The sequence below is a fragment of the Rattus norvegicus genome, chromosome 6 (genome assembly GCF_036323735.1).
Source record: "Rattus norvegicus strain BN/NHsdMcwi chromosome 6, GRCr8, whole genome shotgun sequence".
Lineage (NCBI taxonomy): Eukaryota > Metazoa > Chordata > Mammalia > Rodentia > Muridae > Rattus > Rattus norvegicus.
In genome coordinates, this window is record NC_086024.1 from 9,126,550 (window position 1) to 9,148,881 (window position 22,332).

General features: G+C 37.7%; 1 protein-coding gene and 1 long non-coding RNA gene across 45 annotated transcripts in view; one reads left to right on the forward strand and one right to left on the reverse strand.

Annotated features, from left to right (window-relative positions):
• Nrxn1 (neurexin 1) overlaps positions 1 to 22,332 on the forward strand; it is a 1,146,022-nt gene that overhangs the window by 195,190 nt on the left and 928,500 nt on the right. The window lies entirely within an intron of this gene.
• LOC120093189 (uncharacterized) overlaps positions 20,880 to 22,332 on the reverse strand; it is a 33,687-nt gene continuing 32,234 nt past the window's right edge. The window contains exon 3 of the long non-coding RNA XR_005486273.2: positions 20,880 to 21,001. This is a non-coding gene — a long non-coding RNA (uncharacterized LOC120093189). The remainder of the gene's footprint in view (positions 21,002 to 22,332) is intronic.

Below are 22,332 nucleotides of genomic sequence, written 5' to 3' on the forward strand. Positions count from 1 at the left end.
AAGGTATTAGAAGGAGGATTCATTGGCATTCTTTTGTCATATGCTATGGGTTTTCCACCAATGGCTGTCTCACACCAGGAAGGTAAGAATACTATAGTAAGTTGCCCAGGCTATGAGCTATTTTGCTTCAGTAGTTCCAATTGCTTGTGAAGGCCTGGAGAATTCCTAGAGTGTGAGTTTTCTTCAGTCTTTGTTAGAAACTTGTAGACTATAGACATAGGTTCTGATATCAGTGACAGAAAGTAGCATGAGACAGCAGGTACATGAAAATTGCGGCCTACATAAAGAGATGTCAAAAACAAATCTCATTTTTTCCATCCTCCTTCTGCCTGTCACTAAAAAGGTGCCGCCCACTTTTATGGTGTATCATCCACCTTCTAATAATTGAACCTAGAAAATTAATTCCAGGAAATTTCAGAAACTCATCTTTTTGTTGATCCCACATCTGATACACTTGACAAGTTGACAACTTACTATCATGTGCTTGGGTTCTCTCCCTCCTTTGTTTTCTTTTCTTTTCTTTTTTGTTTTGTCTGAAGTAGGCCATTGTTAGTCAGTCTTATTCCCCACCTAGAACAACAGCATCAGCTAGCAGTAACTCTGTTTGATCTTGGTAGGCATGAACATATATAAATATGTGACCCACAGAATTTCATGATGTTAGAGGAGAGTACCTTATAGTCTTAGAATTTTCAAAACATACTTTTAATATGTATGTTTTGAATATTTTAACCACTTTAATGCTCCCTTCTAGTCCACCACACACAAAAGGTAGTAGAGAGGAAAGGTTAATGGGGCAAAGGAGGATGTGGACCTGTTTAGAAATAGTTCTTTGGGACAAATCCGATCTGAATTTTCAGAATACCTACAGTTTACATGAATTAGCATCAGCAGCTCAACTCACTCGCAAACATCATTCATGAATCAGCAATGTCATGTCAATCTGGAAGAAATTGCAATGCTCTGGCAATTGGACAAGTCCATTGAAGCAGTAAGAAGTCACTGGGACACACAGCGTTGTCAGTGAATAGCAGCATCAGAAATATCCAACAATGACTCACAAAGTATGGTAAGGCATACCAATACCACACAGCATGTCCACTGCCTATTGGGTTATATTTATAACCTTCCCAACCATCATGTGTTTTCTCAAGTGTCCATTCTAGCAAAACATCTCATGTCCTTTTTCCAGGCTGTTTCCAGAAAAAAACTACATGTCAGTTCTCAACAAAATATCCTCCCACGTGTCTGCTTCAGCAGAAACATCCTCTCATAGAAGTTTCCAGGAACACATCACATGACACAATGGAATCTCCAAGGAAACTAGAAATTTCGACTTCAGTATCTGGCTTCAGTTTTTAACTTAAACCTGCTGTTTATGGTACCTATGGCTAGCACATGGACATGAGTTTGAATCTACAATACTTCCCTTTGTATCGCAGTACATTGTCCTTGGGGGTTTTTGTTTGTTTGGTTTGGTTTTGGTTTGGTTTGGTTTGGTTTGGTTTGGTTTGGTTTGGTTTGGTTTGGTAGCTGGGGTGAGGATAACTCAATTGTTTCTTTAGTTATCTTAAGAAAGGAACTTACAAGATATGTGGTTAATACCTGTGCAAAAAATATTGTCACTAGAAAGTACACAAGTGATAAGTACTTATTTCCAGTTTCATTTTGAGAGTGGGAGAAACCCATGGTACAACTTGCTTCACACTACGTAGAACTGTAATGTGGATATAACTCATTTGATAGCCAGTTTTATTTTAGTGTGATTCTTCCTACCTTTTCATGGTGATTGACAGCAGCAGAACAAATCTTTGTGTTCTTGGATACATCTTTTACAGGCCTAGGTTTGATTCAGCAGACCTCCTTATATAGACCCATAATTAGAAATAGGTAACTTGGGATATACTAAGTTTGTCAAATAGTTGGAGGTGGCTTAAGTAAGAAAATTGTTTTCCAAAGTGCCTTGCTGTCCAGATACAAGTGAAGAGAAAACACACAACTCCTCCCGATATGTGCTAAATTAGATAGTCCTTTACATTACTAATACTTTGTTTAGATTGGGAAATATTAATAGCCAATCTTGCCTAATGACCTGTAGATATGGCATGGTCATAGGACTGATAAAGCTTACAGCAGGTAAGATGTAAAAAGTAGATATAAATCCACACAGGGTTTTTTATAATTAGGCACATAAGAAAGCAGGGATTTAAGTGGAACACAGATGATGTGATGCTGGCCCCACCTGATCACGCAGCCAGTGAGTAAAGGAAGAAGGGATCTGCACTGGAGATAGACTTGGCTCTGTGCCGTCAGGGTGCCCACCTTTTTAGGCAGGTACCAGGCTTTGCAAAGTCATAGGAACTGCCTCGCTTTCTCTATTCTGAGTTTCCAATGCTTTTATGATAAAGCAAGGATCTATGTTCCTCATAGGAGTACTAGGAGAGAAAAACTGACAAAGGCTTCAGAAGTTAAATTGCTTTGGAATCCATTTGTATTCAGCTGAAAGATCTGTAAGAATTGACCTAATATAATTTTCTCTTATTGGATAGTTTATGTATTTATGTTAACCCTTTCCCAATTTCCTCTTTGGAACATCCCTATCTCATCCCCTATACCTCTGCTTCTATGAGCATGCACTCCTCCCACCCAACCACTCCCACCACACCTCTCTGGCATTCCCCTACACTGGGAATCGAGCCCTCACAAGACAAAGGGCCTTTACTCCCATTGATACCAAACAATGCTATCCTCTACTACACATGCAGCTGGAGCCTAGATCTATCCATGTGTACTCTTTAGACATTGGTTTAGTCCCTAGGAGCTCTGGTTCATTTGTTGTTGTTCTTATGGGGTTGCAAATCCCTTTAGCTTCTTCAATCCTTCCTCTAACTCCTTCAATGAGGACCTTATTAGTTCAATGGTTGGCTGCCAGCATTCAACTCTGCATTTGTCATTCTCTGGCAGAGTCTCTCAGGAGACAGCTATACCAGGATATTGTCAGCATGCACTTCTTGGCATCAGAAATATTGTCTGGGTTTGGTGGCTGTATGTATATGGGCTGGATCTCCAGGTGGGGCAGGCTCTGAATGGCCATTCCTTCAGTCTAAGCTGCAAACTTTTTTTCCATATCTCCTTCTAAGGATATTTTTTTCTCCCTTTTAAGAAGAACTGAAACATTGCACTTTGGTCATCCTTCTTCTTGAGCTACATATAGTCTGTGGATTATATCTTGGGTAATCCGAGCTTTTGGGCTAATATCCACTTATCATGTTTGTGGTTTTTGTTATTGGGTTACATCACTCAGGATGATATTTTCTAGTTCCATCCATTTGCCTATGAATTTCATGAAGTCATTGTTTTTAATAGCTGAGTACTACTCCATTGTGTAAATGTCCTACATTTTCTGTATCCATTCTTCTGTTGAGGAACATCTATGTTCTTTCCAGGTTCTGGTTATTATAAATAAGGCTGCTATGATCATATGAACATATTGGAGCATGTGTTCTAGTTATATATTGGAGAATCATTTGGGTATATTCCCAGGAGTGATATAGCTGGGTCCTCAGGTAGTACTATGTCCAATTTTCTGAGGACTGGTTTCCAGAGTGGTTGTACCAGCTTGCAATCCCACCAACAATGGAGGAGTGTTTTTCTTTCTCCACATCCTCGCCAGCATCTGCTGTCACCTTAGTATATATTTTAGCCATTCTAAATGGTGTGAGGTAGAATCTCAGGGTTGCTTTGATTTGCATTTCCCTGATACTAAGAAGGTTGAGCATTTCTTTAGGTATTCTCAACCATTTGAAATTTCTCAGCTCAGAATTCTTTGTTTAGCTCTGTACCCCATTTTTGATAAGGTTATTTGGTTCTCTGGAGTCTAACTTCTTGAATTATGCATATATTGGATATTAGCCCTCTATCAGATGTAGGATTGGTAAAGATCTTTTCTCATTCTGTTGGTTGCCATTTTGTCCTAATGACAGTGTCCTTTGCCTTACAGAAGCTTTGTAATTTTATGAGGTTCTGTTTGTAGATTCTTGATCTTAGAGCATAAGACTTTGGTGTTCTGTTCAGGAAATTTTCCCCAGTGCCCATGTGTTTGAGGCTTTTCCCCACTTTATCTTCTGTCAGTCTGAGTGTATCTGGTTTTATGTGGAGGTCCTTGATCCACTTGGACTTGAGTTTTGTACAGGGCAATAAGAATGGATTGATGTGCATTCTTCTACATGCTGACCTGTAATTGAACCAGCACCATTTGTTGAAAATGCTATCTTTTTTCCAGTGCATGGTGTTAGCTCCTTTTTCAAAGATCAAGTGATCATAGGTATGAATGTTCATTTCTGGGTCTTCAATTCTATTCCATTGACCTACCTGACTGTGTCTGACCCATTATTGTTGTTGTTGTTGTTGTTGTTGTTGTTGTATTTACTTTATGTCCTTTTCTATGCAGTTGGATTTCTATTGTACCTATTGTTCAGAGGTGCTAAGATGAAATAACTAAACATACATATATATATGTATACACACACACACACGCACACACACACAAACACACACACACATGATTAGTAGCCAACTTAGTAAGCTTGTAACAAATACTCAGTTGCACTCAGGTATGGGAAAGGACAAAACAAAAGCAGTCCTTTCAAATAGTTAAATGCTCTGAAGTCCCAGAAATCTGGATCATATCTGCTTTCTTCTTTTGTTTGCTTTTGTATCTGTATGCAATTTAGCCTCAGAGTTCTGTATGAAGCTGAAATGATAGATGAACTTTGCTCAATTTTGTATTGAACTAGGATTTGCTGCATCTTGATTGTATGGTCATTATTTGTCCTGACAACATTTCTGGATGCTTCTAATGCTTGCTAATATTAGAAAACCAGTGCGTTTGGCATAGTGAAGCCATCAAAAAACATCTTGCCCAGAGTTCAGATTCTGCATATTTTCTCTGTTAGCAAGGAAACCTTTTGGCGTGTTACCTTAAGGTGCTCTATTCATTGTATCAATTTATATAAGCCTCCTAGGCATCATTATATGGTGGCAGTGAGAATTTTCAGGTTTAACATGAAGTTTTGTGGAATATCACGTCTCTTTGTTTGAAAAATTAATTTAATGAAACAGAGCTTGCTTTATAATAAACATTAAATAAATAGTAATTGTTACTATTACTTTAATATTGGGCTTATATATTCCACTAGATTAAAAAGCACTTTCATTCTCTATGTGTATTGGGTAATGATATATCAATATGCTTCTCTGCAGTTCTAATGGAAAATGCAAATGTTATAGGTTATTTTATGAAGTTCAAGTAGCTTGAGTCAGACTGATGTCCTCATTATTGTCTGAATACAGATTTTTTTAAAAATTCATGATAATCAAAAATATTTTTTATTTTCTCCAGTATTCTGTACCCAGAACAACACCTTGACATTCCTTAATGTTTAACAATTTTTTAAATAATGAATCAATTCCTGGATGACTCTGAATTCATAGTAAATGGAAAAAAGTTCTCTCTGCTCTTTCTTCATATCTGCTACCTTTCTCCCAGTGGATTCTGTGGCCCTTTGAGTATGACTGGAGTAAACCAAGTATGCTCCTCTGTACAGTAGAGACTCAGAAACACTAATCCTGCTGTTTACACACCATGATCACTTATTTGGGTGCCTGCACAGCCAACTGCACATAGCAGTTTCAAGCTTGGCATTTCGGCCTGAGGTAGATCAGAAATTTTGGTTCTGGTGCTAATGAGACAAAAATCTCCTTTCACAGGCTCACCAGGTCTAACAAGCCTTTTATTTTATCTCAGCACTATACTTCAAACGGTCTTGAGAGATCAGTGGGCTTCTATAGATTTTCTAAGCCTAACTGGGTTTTCTATAATAAATCAGGTCATTATCCAGTCTGATAAGCAGTCTATCCAGTGTTGTTCCTTTTAGTCTCATGATAATGATGTCAGTGTCAGAAAAGGGAACAAGGTAGTCTGTGCTTTAGCTTCAAAAACATCCTATCAAATTGCTTTTAGACATTTATTTTTATAAATGTGTCAAAACCTTTTTTATTAAGCTCTGAAAATATATGGGAACTTTATCTTTAGAGACATCTGAGCTAATGTACAGTGAAGCTACAGGATGTAAGAAGAAAAAACCTACACTTGCCCTTCATTCTGCTAAAAATCTGATCTTGGTGACTCTGTAACAGATCGGCTCTAAACTCCAATAGATTTACACACCAGACCTGCTCAGTTATTCAGCATATGTGGAAGGGACTTGAAGACCTTTATTTGGCATCCCTGACCTGAAACTTCGGTAGCAATACAATCATTTATCTTAGCTACAAAGGCATTTCAGAAAAATCGTAGGGAAAAAAAGGAGTTTTATCATTCCTTAAATTTTGCTCATTCCCCTTTTTAAAAAGAGATCATTGAAATCTATACCTTTACTATATTTTAGACCTTCTTGTAACATTCTTTTTCATTCCAACCCTGTTGTAGCATTCTTTACCACATATATTCAATGTTGAAGATTAGCTTTTCTTTCATAAACAATACCAACCTCTTCATCCCTCTGTTCATTCCTGCTCCCTTTGTTTCTCTAATATATGAAGCTGGGTGATTGCACCACACTAGTCCAAAGGTCTCGATGCTTTTGAGCAGAGCTGATTGATGAAGATATCTTATTGATGACATGCTGAGCCCTTTTTCACTGAGAAAAGAATATGAGTAATTAAGACTGTGCAAAGCTTGGATTATTTTATTGTGTGATTTGAGACATGTGTCCATTTTAATCCGCAGATTCCACAGCTATACAAACATAAATAAAACAACAGCAAGATATTATTGTTAGCAGTAATTAAAAAAATGTAGAATGCCTCATACTGATGAACTGCATTCGTTTAAATGGTGCTGGCTTCTTATACATAATCATGTTCTGTTTCCCTTCTCTTTTCTTTTTTTATTATTATTTGTATGTTTTTGTTTTGTTTAAGATAGGTTTTTCCTGTATGGGCAGTGAATGAAGGATCACTGTTGTAAAGTCTAGTTAAGGTTCATCGAACATGGAATTTCCTCCACCATCCGTAAGCAATACTAACCCAAGCTGCAACCTTATCTACTCTTGTGTCCAATAAATTGATTTTGACAACTAGAAATACTCTCCTCCCCAGAAATTTAATTTCTTGGAATTATGTCAAGATAGTTACATTTCTAAACATGCTTAAAAAGAACTAGACAGCAATACTAAAACCCATGGAACACTTTACAAATACTAACAAATATTTGAAGTCCAACATGCAGAATCTCAACATAGATTATGCTTTAAATCTGACCCTTTAGTTGCAGTGTCTTCTCCACATAGTCTGGAGTAAGAACTGTCTATCACACTTTGGGAATCTGACCTGTCTGGTTGCCTAGGAATAGGGAGGTACTCTGGTGAATAAGGAATGAGCAAATGAATGAGGGAATGAATGATTTTCCTGTGTTCAAACAGAACTTGTCTGCCTGCTTTCCTAAGCCTTCCTGCCCTTTCAGAACAACCTGCCCACTATCTGCCCAGGTGCATCAACAACCACCTGATGATGTACCAGGTGCATCCACCTGCCCCGGTCAGTACCTACATAACTACCCCAGTTCACTGGTTGCAGATCCAGATGTTTGCCATTTATACATAGTGCTGTTGGTCATAAATTAGTTTTTATCATTTTGCCCAAATTCTCCTTCCTTTTGTTACACACCTCTTCGGGTCCTACCTCAGGTCAAAGTTTTTTTTTTAAATCTCTTATCTTTTTAAAATTTTATGTATCCTTTGTTTTCTGGAAATAGATAAAAAATACTAAGTTGTTGTTGGCTGAATGTAGTTTTCAACAACAAAGCAAGAAAGAGAAATCAAGGCAATGACTTACCTCCCACTTGAGTTTTGTTCCACTGGGAGCTGATATTGTCATCCTATTCATTACAGTTACAACTGGTTTTAATCATCTGGTTAACAAAGACTGATCATTTACAATGCTCATCAGCTTGGCAATAATTGCCACATAGCTGCTGAATGATGGACAGTTGTAGTCATGACCTTGCAACTTTGTGTCAAGAAAAAGAACTCTGGGAAGAACAAAACCTGAGCATGGTTTCTAATTTTTGTTCAGACCAAGGGGACAAACTATGCTGCATGATGACCATATTTTGAAAAAAATGGAATAAAGATTTATCTAAAGGTATCTACCTCTGGGTTTCTAAAAGCTAAATCTGTATGCAATAAAACATGTTATATGTGATGGTTCTTGAGAAAAATCACAGCCTTGGTATTAAGAGTAGAAATGCATTTTCTCCAGATCTAGGGATGGAATCCAGATTCACATGCATGCTAATGATTGCTCTCCCAATTAGCTACACCTACAGCCACAAAGATGACTGTGCAAATGGGTTCTTATTAGCTGACCTTCTTTACATGACATGGACAGTTCAGTGTTTTTCCTGCCACATAAGTGTTGACAGTTGTTTTGGTGAATGCATTTGACATAGAACCTTTCTAATTTATTCATCTCTTTATTGGATTTTTTATTTATACTGCAAATGCTATCCCCTTTCCCTGTTTCCAGTCCAAATCCCTATCCCATCCCCCCCTCCACTGATTCTATGAGGGTCTTCTCCACCCCACCCACCCACTCCTTCCCTGACATTCCCCTACACTGGGGCATCAAGCCTTGGCAGGACCAAGGGATTCTCTTCCCATTGATGCCTAACTAAGCCATCTTCTGCTACATATGCAGATGGAACCATAGGTCTGTCCTCTTTGGATGGTGGTTTAGTCCCTGGGAACTATGATTGGTTGGCCCCTTCAGCTCTTTCAATCCTTTCTCTAACTCCTCCATTAGGGACCCTATTCTCAGTTCAATGGTTGGCTGCCAGCATTCAACTCTGCATTTGTCATTCTCTGGCAGAGTCTCTCAGGAGACAGCTATACCAGGATATTGTCAGCATGCACTTCTTGGCATCAGAAATATTGTCTGGGTTTGGTCGCTATATGTATGTGGGCTGGATATCCAGGTGGGGCAGGCTCTGAATGGCCATTCCTTCAGTCTAAACTCCAAACTTTTCCTCCATAGCTCCTTCTAAGAATATTTTTGTTCCCCCTTTTAAGAAGGATTGAAGCAGCCACACTTTGGTTGTCCTTCTTCTTGAGCTTCATGTGGCCTGTGGATTGGGTAATCTGGGCTTTTGGGCTAATATCCACTTATCAGTGACTGCATACAATGTGTGTTTTTTTCTTTCCTTTTCTTTTCTTTCTTTCCTTCTTTGTGTGTGTGTGTGTGTGTGTGTGTGTGTGTGAGAGAGAGAGAGAGAGAGAGAGAGAGAGAGAGAGAGAGAGAGAAAGAGATTGGGTTGCCTCACTCAGGAAGGTTTTTTCTAGTTCCATCGATTTGCCTATGAATTTCATGAAGTCATTATTTTTAATAGCTGAGTAATACTCCATTGTGTAGATGTACCACATTTTCTGTATCCATTCCTCTGTTGAGGGACATCTAGGTTCTTTCCAGCTTCTGGCTACTATAATTAAGGCTGCTATGAAAGTAGTGGAGCACGTGTCCTAGTTATATGTTGAAGCATTTTTTTGAGTATATGCCCAGGAGTGATATAGCTGGGTCCTCAGGTAGTACTATGTCCAATTTTCTGAGGACTGATTTCCAGAGTGGTTGTACCAGTTTGAAATCCCCCCAAAAATGGAGGAGTGTTCCTCTTTCTCCACATTCTCGCCAGTTTCTCTTGTCACCTGAGTTTTTTATTTTAGGATTCTGACTGGTATGAGGTGGAATCTCAGGGTTATTTGGATTTGCATTTCCCGGATGATTAAGGATGTTGAACATTTCTTTAGGGACTTCTCAGCCTTTCGATATTCCTCAGCTGAGAATTCTTGGTTTAGCTGTATACCAAATTTTTGATAGGTTTATTTGATTCTCTGGAGTCTAACTCCTTGAATTCTTTGTATATATTGGATACTAGCCCTCTATCCTATTCAGGATCAGTAAAGATCTTTTCCCAATCTTTTGGTTGCCATTTTGTCCTAATGACAGTGTCCTTTCCCTTACAGAAGCTTTGCAGTTTTATGAGGTCTCATTTGTCAATTTTAGAGCATAAGACTATGGTGTTCTGTTCAGGAAATTTTCCCCAGTGCCTGTGTGTTTGAGGCTCCTCCCCACTTTTTCTTCTATCAGTTTTTGAGTGTATTTGGTTCTATGTGGAGGTTCTTGATCCACTTGGACTTGAGCTTAGTACAGGAGATAAGAATGGGTAGATTTGCATTCTTCTACATGCTGACCTCCAGTTGAACCAGCACCATTTGTTGTAAATGCTATCTTTTTTCCACTGGATGGTTTTAGCTCCTTTGTCAAACATCAAGTGGTCATTGGTGTGTGGGTTTATTTCATTAGGAAAAAACAACAACGAACAGATTGGTAAAAGATCTTTACCAATCCTACATTTGATAGAGGATGACTTTTTTTTAAAAAAGTTATTTATATACATATAGAACTAATCCACAGACATTTCTGTTTATCTTCTCTAGTTAATTCTTAAAGAAACTTCTCTGTCTCTTGTGTCCCTCAAGCCATCCTGTAGTCTGCCTCTACTACCCCTAGAATTCATTTTATTATTTTTTTATATTGCTTGATATGTGTTTATAAAAATATATGCAACATGTGTGGGTTTCTACCGATGCAAGAAGGGGGCATCAGAGTCTCCAGAATTAGAATTGTAATCAGTTTTGAGCTGCTTGACCTGGGCATTAGGAACTGAACTCCATTCCTCTGGAAGAGCAGCAGCACTCTTAATCTTTAAGTGTTTACTCCATCCCAATGAAAGTCTCATTTATGAGGAGTAATATTCTGCAGTATACTGTGTCAGTTGCAACTCATATGTGCTCTGCTCTCTTTCTGGAAAACATTTGCTTCTCTGCCCTACCTTCAACACTTCCGTAGCCTCCTACTCAGAAGAGTCTGAAGGTCTGATGATTATTGGAAGATATCAGACATAGTGAAAACATTCTATACGCTAAAGACAAGCCGGGGCTTTATTCAGTGTAAAAACAGATAACTTAACTACACATGAGGAATAAAGTTTCAAAAGAGAGTGAAAAAGAGAAGGCAGGAAACGAGTCGAGAGAAGAAGAAAAAGAGAGAAGGAGAGAAACAGAGAGAAACAGCAAGAGAGACAGAAAGACAAGACAGATCCTGAGACCGAGACTGAGAGATATAGAGGTAGAGAGACAAATGCAGACATTTTTCTTATCCTAACTTTGTAAATATCCTTAGATCATTATGTTGAAATAGTGGCTCAGAAAGAGGACTTGGTATACTGAAAGAGTCATGCCATTTGCCTTAAATTTCATGGAGATGATATTTTCAGGCCAGGATATTAAGGAATCTGTCTGACCTTTATGTCTGAGGGGGCTTCTTATGAATATTCTCATCTCGGAAAGATTGAATCTTCACTAACAGCCATTTTTGGGAGCCCAGAAACAAATCACTGTGCACAAGCCTTTTTTAGGTGGGTTGTACTCAATAGGGCAGTCTCATGTTACCGACCTGATTTAAAAACTCCCTATCTCCTTCTTCGTGGAACTTTCAGTTGTCCAACAGCTTTAGCTTCTGGTGAATGAATAGTGCATCTGGTTTAGAAGTAAGTAATACATCTCCATTGTCTGATAAAAGAACTCTCTTGAAGCTAATGGTATCTATTAATCTCATACTCTAAAATAAATTACGTCTTCTGTTTGATTGAAGAAAGCTGCTTTCCGCTTAAATGAAAATATCAAAATTCAGATTTTTCTCTGACAAAAGGGTCTGTGTTTGATTCAGGCAGCAAGCAGCATTCCATGCTGAAAAGGAGTCTGCACAGATGTCCTTGAGACAATGCAGCCCAGCGGGAGACAGCACTGCTGGTGTTACTGATGGTATGCATTTTGTTCATCAGATCCCCAAAGAAATGCCCTGAAAACATGGAGATTTTAAAAATATTTATTTATGCCTTTATTGTTGATGGTAGTTAATGAATATGTAACATTTAATTCAGTCATTCTTCTGAAGTTTATGCGTTATGCGGTGAAATATTTTGTTTCAAAGTTTGTCTTTATCAATTCTGGAAAAAGCAAATATTTAGATAAAGTATCCTAAACTTCACCATGCTAAATTTTGATATGGAGCAAAGAATATGCTCACCCATTAAGAAAATTGTAACGCCCTGCTTTGCAGCCAGAGTACTCAGAAGCACATATGACAAGGCAGTAGATAGGACCTCGGAATAGATTGAGTCATTGAATTAGACTCATCAACAGTATAGATAAAGAATAGATACCATGGTTGCTAAGTCAATGTCTGAAAGTTATTCTGTTTTTATTTTGACATGTAGTCAAAGACAAGATGTAATGTATGAAACTCATCCTGTTATTAAGTTAATCTATTCAGGTTAATTGCATTTTCAAACAATGGTTTCTCAATATCACAGGTGTAGTGGTGAGTTTTTGCTACATTGCATTGTGTTCTGGGGGCATCACATCCGGAACCCACCTAGGAGCTATTTTTGGATGATGAATGAAAGACACACACATGCATTGGTTTATTTTTTAAATGTCTTGGCCACCTCAAAGGCTGGGCACTCCTAAACCTTCATCTGCTACCCAAGGCCCAGTCTAGAAAGTGACCAGTGGCCACTTAATCGAAGTCTGACATAGCTGGTTGGCTTTATTTCCTGCTTCTCCTATGTCCCATCCTTCTACTCCAAGTCCTGACATTTCTGTCTCATTCCTCTCTGAGACCTTGCCCTCATGATTCCTGCCTGTGCCCAGTCATTAGACTTTGAAATTTTTATTGAACAATCAAAAACAAACTGGGGAGAAGGACCTTTAGCTTTTGGACATGCAGATTCCAAATTGAATCAAGTCATTAGACTCAATCTCCATCACAGAGGAAATAAGAATTGCTACTGACCAGAGCAAGGGAAGATCACAAATGCATGAATAATCACTATTGGCTTCCTAGAGAGTCTAGTCTTTGACCTAGACATTCAAAAAACATACTCACCTTAGGGAATAATGAATCACTCTCCAAAAAAATTGATAGCGCTCTCTCTCTCTCTCTCTCTCTCTCTCTCTCTCTCTCTCTCTCTCTCTCTCGGTGTGTGTGTGTGTGTGTGTGTGTGTGTGTGTGTGTGTGTTTAAAAAATGCTAGCATTGATATGTATGTGTATATCATAGACATTGAGTATTCATTTTTTTTAAATTTTCCATAAAGACATTTTGGAAGCCACAAAGATTTCACCGGTCACCCTCATTAACAAAGAAAGATGGGAAGAATATTCACATCCCAGATCAAACACATGGACATGGTGCAGGAACATTATTCAACAATGTTCTTTCCTGGCAACGCAAGGACAAATTCTGGGCTTTCTCAGTTTATCGCAGCAGCATCGGATTCCTTTCCCCTGCGTCCTTAACAATGACAGTGAGGATGAATGGACATATTTGTTACTCTGAGTCAAAATTAGCTAAGTAATCTCTAAACACAACTTCTAAGCCATTGAAACTATCTGAGTATCATTCAGTATATATAAAACTTAAAGTAACCCAGGGGCTTTTTGAGGTAGCTTAGGGAAGAAAGTGTTTGCAATGTAAGTATGAGGCTCTCAGTTTGGATTCCGGATACATAAGTTAAAAGCTGAGGATGGTGATGTTCACCTGGAACCAAAGCACTAGTTGACAGATTCCTGAAGCTCACTGGCCAGCCAACTTAGCTGAATTAGAGAGTTACACCAAAAAGTAAGATAGAAAGTGACTGAAGATATCTGACATTAAACAATGGCTTCTACCTACATGAAAAAGTTCGTAAACACACACACACACACACACACACACACACACACACACACACACACACACGCGGCATGGAAAGCAGCCTTAGAAAAACACTCAGCATTAGCATTTATATTCACACAAAACCTGAGCCAATTCTGTCCAAAAGTAATTCTAGAAGACTGGCCCGTGATAGCAGTGTGAAAGGGCATGTGTTCCCTGTGGTGTCTGGAGCACCAGATGTAGAAATTATTATGAGAAGGGATGAGCTAGAACAATCCCACTGGGAATACTAATGATTCAAAACTTCTTTTACATCAAAACCAGTTATGACTGTAAGAATTTCTATAGGACACCCTGTCACAGTAATGGGAGATAATATGTACATAAGCTTCTATTTTTGAAATTTTGGAGAAAAATTAAATGAATTAAGAATAAAATTAATTAATTTAAGCTCATGGATAGTCTTCAAGTTATAAGACTTGCCTAATATAATATATTTATAAACAATGCAAAATTCTCTTTGTGCATAATATTTTCTGGGAAATTATCCAAAATTCTTAGAAAATAGAAAGTAAGTCTTAATTCTTTTTCACTGATTACATTGTTAGTTTTCTCAGCTTTTCCACTGGAATTGCTATGGTAGAATGCATTAGATGGGGTGAAGAGGGAAGACTGGACTTGACGTTTGAATGGAAAACTGTGTCCTGAAGTTAATTTAACATAAGACTTGACATAGGATTCCTGGGGTTTAGTCTTTGTTGAGTCAGAAGGGTGTGATCAAATAACAGATGGAGAAACCAGCCTGCCCTCTTAAGGCCCCCATGCACAATTGACTCTAAATGCTTTGTTACCAGACCATTCTACCTAGGATTTATAGGATGGTTTCTCAGTTATCTACATATTGCAGGCAGATCTATAGTCAATTTTCTGCCCTTCTTCCTTCAGGGTCATAATCTTTTTCAAATAATCACAAAAGCCTCTGACTGACTGCTCTCTGAGAGACCAAGATGAAAGCAAGCAGACTTGCAAAGGCCTTGTTGCTGGTGGCATGCTCACGGTACCTTTTTGTTATCAAATACTGGTAAAAAAAAATCAACCAAACAAACAAAAAAAACTGTTGAGCAATAAATGTGGAGTAGTGGAAAGAGAAAATAAATATGACTAAGGAAATTTAAGTAAATATGAAATGAACAATGACTTCCTGTGGATGCATACCATTGTATTTATAACTCAAATAAATATTCAATGTCCTTTTTTTTAAATGCACACATAGTATATTAGAGAGAAGTGACATTTAAGTGCTTTTATTATTTTGTTTTATTTTTACGAGGATATTTTTCCTGAATGGATGTCTGTGCACCATGTGCATAACTGTTGCCCTTGGAGATCAGATGGAGCATCAGATCCTACGGCACTGGCATTACAGACTGGTGTGTCTGCCATGTGGGTACTAGAAAATGAATCTGTGCCCCTTAAAGAATATCCAGTGCTACTAGCCACAGAACCTTCTTTCCAACCCAGGATATAACATTTAGAATAATATTTTCTATGTTCTAACTTGATTTCTTTAATATTTTATAAATTTTATGTCTGTATCTTATATTTTCACGTGCATGGTACAGACCTGTAAGTAGCTTTTACAGGTTCATCTTAAAGATTAAATCAAATGATTCAGTTTAGGTACAAGAAGAGAAAGCCACTGGGCATTGGGGCACATTAAATGAATAACATTCCTTCTGCTTTTTAAAAAACATTAAAATACTATTAATGTTTATAAAATTGATATTTCTTCTCTTTGATGGAAAGACATTCCATTTCATGATTACTGACTTTCAATCAAGTGTTGTAATTTGCCTGTCATCTTCTCTTTAATGCTTTAACTATCATTTACATAGTTGTCCTCAGGTCTTGCTTTGCATTTCACTTGACCATTACAAACAGGCCCAGAATAAATCATCGTACTGCCCTGGGAGTCAGTTTGGTCAACTGGGAAGACCATGGGTCTCACAGCCATGGCTTTGAACCAGAATGGACTGCATTCCTCTGGAATAAGTAGCTTTCTCAAATTTATCCAAATTTGAAGAAATCTTCCAGCCTCTTTGTCCCTTCTCTCACATCTGTAAATTCCTTACCACACAGTAATTTGGAGACAAAATAAAGTATATTGCAAAGCATTGTACTTTTGAGTCATTTCTGACTGCATGAGAACCCCAAGTGAGAGAAACTGGAAGCCATCACAGAAGATACGCTCGGGTTCTGATGAAAGTAGGTGGTCAAGGTAGACCAAAGCCGATTTGCATAAACTGAAAAAGCAAATGGCCCCCAGCTGCTCTTATTTTCCTCAAACAACACAATGCCCCAGTGAGACATCTATGACATAATCAGTTTATTCTTTCATACTAGTCTTGTGTGGGCTCTGAAATAGTACAACAGAAAGTTAAGGGACTGCCATTCAGAACACACTCTCTTGGCTTTGCTCTGCAGTAGAACAAGTCTGGATGAATATCCTATTTTCACTCTTTCATAGCTATTTGAATTTTAGTATGCGGATGTCTGTAGCTGATGGGGCATATCATACATGGTGATGCATTGATGAAGAGAATTTCTAATCTTTTACCTAATTAAGTGGAAATGTAATTTTTCCTTTTGCTGATGGATTTGTTGTCAGTGCAGTCTATTGTTGTTATTATTATTGTTACTTTACTTTTTGAAGACACCATAATAATCCCATTGTTAAAACGAACATGAAGCAGTAGTTCATATTAGCCACACTATCAAATACAAGGGCTCTGAGTATATAAGATACTGATTGCTGTACCAGTTCTTTAAGAAATCACATGATTGCTTAAAAACAAAAGTGATATGAGTATTTTGTTTTGGCCAATGAGGACTTTGCCATTTCAGATCCAAAACATTGCTGTCATTTAAAGTATGAAAATTACACTCAATGGAAATTTTTCATTAAAACCTTATGGGAATGGGTGGGGAGGCTGCAGTCTGAATAAAATTAGATAGAAATTAGGAGAAGTGTATAAAATGTTTTATACAAAATTAGTAGGCTTTTGGCAAGCAGTTGCTGTTTTTCTTAAAGAATATTTCTCATATCGCCATTTGAATCTTGCTATAAATGGTTTACTTATTAAAGAAAACTACACTGACAAATACAGATTAGAAAGCCTGTGTTTATTTGTAACAATGTCTATGAAGAACTACTTTGAGCAACAATTTCTTACAAGGGATATGCTTAGCTGTAGGGAAAAGGAAATTGTTGAACTCTCTTCAGGTGTAAATCCTGAATCCTGAATCATAAAAACAATACTAATGCATCTTGCATTTATATTTTTCTCTGGTTTTCTTTCACAAGAAACTACAATAGGTGTAATGCTAGATTACTTAGTGTGCATTTGGCATGTAACATTTCATATTACCTTTCCTATAATCCGTATTTCACTTTACAGTTCACAGCAGGGATGCAGAAGTAATTAAGTGATCTTGACCTCTTCCACTTCAACAAATAGAGTGAGCCATTTAGGAACACTGTGTCCAAGATTCTCATATTCTCATTCTCTCTTCTCTCTCTCTCTCTCTCTCTCTCTCTCTCTCTCTCTCTCTCTCTCTCTCTCTCTCTTCTCTCTCTCTCTCTCCTCCCCCTCTCTGCAACTGTTGGATGCTATTATGGAATTTTCAGGCATGTGTTCATTGAAAAATGCTCAGTGGTATCATGATGTGAAATTGTTTTCTTCTATTTTAGCTTAGATTCTTATCGTAACTTTTTTCTTTCCCCAATAGAAATTGACTTGATACTATTGGTAAAATTATGATGACAACGTAAGGGTTTTGGGTTTGCTCTTGCTTTGTTTTTTACTAAAAAGGCATTGATAGTAAAGTGGCCTGCTACTAACCATCTGCACAACTGGGTAAACATATTTTAATTGTAGGAATTATGTTTTATGTTCTATAACATATAAGTCATCTATATTTTTTCAAAGTCCAAGTGGTCAGATAAAAGGAACGATTTCTGTTCTTGCTTGGAGTTTACTGGTTTCTTGCCTTCGTTATCTAATAGGGCTTAGCAGATAGAAGTATTCTTAGTGCTTCAGAGTCTAGGGATTGTTTCTGAGGCATTGCAGCTGTCATGCTGTAGAGGTAGCATGTGAAGAGCTAGTGCCTTCTACCAAATCAGACCCCTCTGGGGCAGTTGTCTCTTCTGGCCAACATTCTATTTACTTTCCATCTCTGTATCCCGGAGGTACTATGAACTTGGCTCAGTGTCCCTCCTTCTGGCTACAACCATCTGGCTTTCCACCTGGGTCTCTTTCTACCTGGGTTTCTTGCCTTTCAGACCAGCCTTCTTTTTCAGTTTTCTGTGACAAAAAAAATTAAATGTCTTAAAGTATTTTCTACTGGTGTTGCCAAGAATAATGAAGTTGCAATTAGGAATGTGTTAGTGTCTCTCTAATTAGAAAAATAATTTAGGTTACTATCAGAAAAATAAAACTGTGGATTATAAAAGCATACTTGTATGTCATAGAATCCAAAAATCTTTACAAGGACCCTATGCCAGCCAAATGAGTCAGATGAGCATGGTATAAACACATTCTCTTCATCTCTCTTGTTCTTTGCTGTTTTTTCTTTTCTTCCTTTTTTTTAAGGGGGTTTATTTGCATACTAATGAAGTTTCCATTCTTGAAAATTATTTTACATTACATTAAGTAATAAACCAAGTTCAATTGAAAGTACCCTAAAAGTCTATTGGGGCACCCTGAGTCAGGTATGTTTCCTGATGGTGTACAAGACTTGGCATGAGTCTCAAGGTACAAACACAGTTATTTCTGTTTAAGAAAATCAGAAAGCAATAGAAAATATCATCTCTAAATGTTTAAGAAATATGTTTAGTTTTTACCTAAATGTCTCAAAAACAACAAGAAGCAAGATGAGATGATCATAGGATTTCAAGAATCTTTAGGGAGAAAAAATGGCATAGTCTAACTGAATATTCCAGACTGGCCTTGATTTTGTCTATTATAGAGTTCTGGCCTTGCCATGTCCTATATCACAACCCTGGCTCTCATTTCTTTATCTTGGCAGCTTGAGCCACTGAGAATCCCATCATGACAGCAGTCCTAGATCTCCTCTGTACAGTCCCTTCTAAAAATAATTGTCTCCTCCTGTGTTGTTCCTAAGACATAGGAGAACGGACACTCTGTCTCTCCATGTGGTCACAGGTCTCTTGCTCTAGGACAGCATGCATTTCTACACTGGAAGGCAATCTTCCTATTGCCCTTTAGTTTTATAAAGTGAGTCAATTGGAGAGCAATTGCTTTGTTTCCTTCTAATTCTAGCCCAATAATTTAGACAGATAGTGAGAAAAAATAGCACCATTAAAGAAGAAAGTGTCCAAATGTTTTCTCCTTGCAAGCAGTGATAGGCACTTTGGGATGAGAAGCTGTGGAAAATTCCCAGCAATCAGATTCCTAAAGCATCCTTTCAAACAAAGATATACTGACTTAGAGAGTTGCTCTTTCAAGAAAACAAAAAATGTTTTCTCTGTTCCACTTTAGATACCCTGTGCTAGGAATTTTCACAACTCGGATGTGTGAAAGAAAACAGTCTAGTGGTTTGTTCTTTGATATCGATTTTTTAAAGATTAGTTTACTCACTAGCTAATAAATTGCTTTTCAAGTATAAGGGTGAGAAGTTTTGTCAAATATTCCTTGGATTAAAAGTGCATCCTTAGTCTCAGAAATGCAAATAGCCTTTGATTTGGGCAGAGTCTGACTGAACACTGTTGGCTTTCTGGAATGTGGTATAAGGAGGAACACTGAGAACACTTGAGTCTAGCAGTAACTACAGTGGACACAATTCTTACAGTTTCATCTTTAATCTGTTTTCTGAGATCTGTAGAAGGAAAAACCATATGACCTACAAAGAAGTTAGTGTCTGCTGACTGCTTCCTAATCACATAAATCCTGTAAAAGATTGGAGAATGTGGGATGTCAGTATGCATTTTGCCTACTTGCCTTTGATCGTAATGGGTGATGCACTCCAAGGGAAGTTAGGAAACTTTGGAGGGAAAGAAGACTTTCCTTGCTCTTTTGCTCTGATGTAGGTAACAGAAGCTATGAGAGATTCTGATCTTCCTGGAATGCAGACTCTTTTCCTTTCTGTGAGGAATGCTGTCTACTCCTAGAGGAAAAAGCCAGCTATTCATCCAGCATAAATCAGGAAGAGCATGTTAAAAAAAGATGTTCAGAAGATTTCTCTAGATTTTTAACACTATGTCCTACCATTTTTTGTTCTTCTGCACAATAATCAATTTCTTCTTCACACATCTTTAGGTAGATACAGGACTCCTTATTTCTCTAGCTTTGTTTCATTCCAAGATTCTCATATCAAACAAAGCTTCTATTAATTGTGTGTGCTTTCTCGTGTTAATATATTTTTTGTAAAAAGCACTTTTCTGCAGATAAAATCATAAATAAAGGTATATTTCATCTTGAATAATTCTTGTTTAAGTTATTATCCTAACTGTAAAACAAATTTGGAAAAAAATCAGTGATGCTATTGTTAGATGAGAAATTGTTTTCATCTTTTTGATGTTAGCTCTTCTATTTCATTGTAACAGTTTTCAGGATGTCAGGTCTGTCCTCAGCACATTTCTAAGAATTTATATGTATCATTTGAAGGTTGCAGAGATTCTTAGAGGTAATACAATGGATTATGATAACTACAGTTGTATGTGCTTAATATGTCATGGGATTAATGTTTTAAAAGCAATGGACAATAAGACCACTGCACTGACAGGAAAGGGATGATTCCTTAGCAGGCCAGCAATGGACAGATTGGAGTCAGTGATTGATTTGAGTAAAGTGCATTCCTTTTCTTAACCCTTCCTGATTGACAGTTAGAGAATGCCAGCTCTACACAGATCTGGCAGCAGCTTCCATTGTGAGAATTCAGTAAGATTATCTGTGTTTTATAGATGCTCTGAAAAACAAAACAAAATACAGTGGAGAACAAACTTGTGTTTGCACGTGAAGGTCACTCGTGTATCTGAAGATATGAATTTCTGGCTAACTCAATGGAAACTTTGACTTACCTCAATGGCCCTGGGTGTCCTTTGCTCCCATCTTTCATTGTCACAGCAGGCCATAGACTGTTTGATGCTAAAAAAGAAATTGTAATGTTAAGAACAGCAGTTAAGCAGGCATTTCTATGTCAGCCAGGGATATCAAAATGTTCTATCAGCAGTTGTTTGTAAGTGAACAAATTCATGCACTGTGCTTTTCCAGAGACTTATCCCTTTTGTCAGCCAGAGCAAATGTTCAGAGAAGCTTCCCACTTCTTTTCCTCTAGAGGCTTTATTTTCCTTGCAGTTATTATCAGAGTAGTTATTTATACCAGGAATGCCCATGGCAGCATAGTGGTAAGCATTTGAGAATTATGTGGAGAAATTTTTTCAAAGGCATATTTCATCTCTTACCCTTAGTACTGTGTTCATGCCCCTTTTGACATTTATTGAGCAACTTCTGTGCCCTAGAAGGCAATAGCAATGGAGTGCTAAAGAGGTCCCCAGTCTGATCTGTGGAGTAGAGAGCTAACAAGCAGCAAACAAAGCAGAATAATCTCAGGCAGTGAAAGACTATGAAGTAAGTCAGTGCCATGCCACAGCAGACACGTCTAGGATAGCGAAGTCTCAGTGTGATGTTTAGGAAATATCCCAGGGCTATCTGAACTTTTTTTTCCTCTTCACTTGACCATGATCCCTTGGACCAGATGGGGTTGATGTATCAATGCAAAATGAGAGCCTGTTTTAAGTGAGCCTGTTTTAAGTGCCCAGGTCATAACAAATAGCCAGTGAGTGAAAAGTAAGTAATAAATGAGAGTTGCTCTAATGATGATTTTGTGGCTTAATTTTCCTGGGAATAGTGATAATGCCTGAAATCATCCTTGATCCATCCAGAACAAAACACTCTCTCCCATTATAATTAAATTAAATTCTTTTAATTCAAGAATCAGTTGAAGATGAGTAAAGGACATGGCCACAAACCTTTTAACTGTGTATTTCTATCAGTTCTCATCTAGACTACTTGCATTGCTCCACTGGTATCTGCTTACCCTTTCCTCATGTGATGATTGATAAATTATGTTTAAGAACCAAGAAAAGACAGTGAAGGAAGTAAGACCAATGGCTAACAAACATCCATCAAACGAAGAGGAATTGTTTCTATTGTGAGAAACAAAGAGCATAGTTTCTATTATGTCTATACAGTTTGTAGAGTCTATCACTACTGTGTGCATTCTTTTGTTTAAGAAATAAATGACTTTGAACCCCTGCATCCCAGATATTATCAACACAGTCTGTTGACAAGATTATACTGATGTTGTTGCTTGCTACAGAAGGAAGCTCCTGCAAAGTCAGGGAAACATGACAGCTAACAAGTCTTAAGAAAAGACTCTTAACAAGCTTAAGAAAAGTCTACAGTTACTCAGAAGA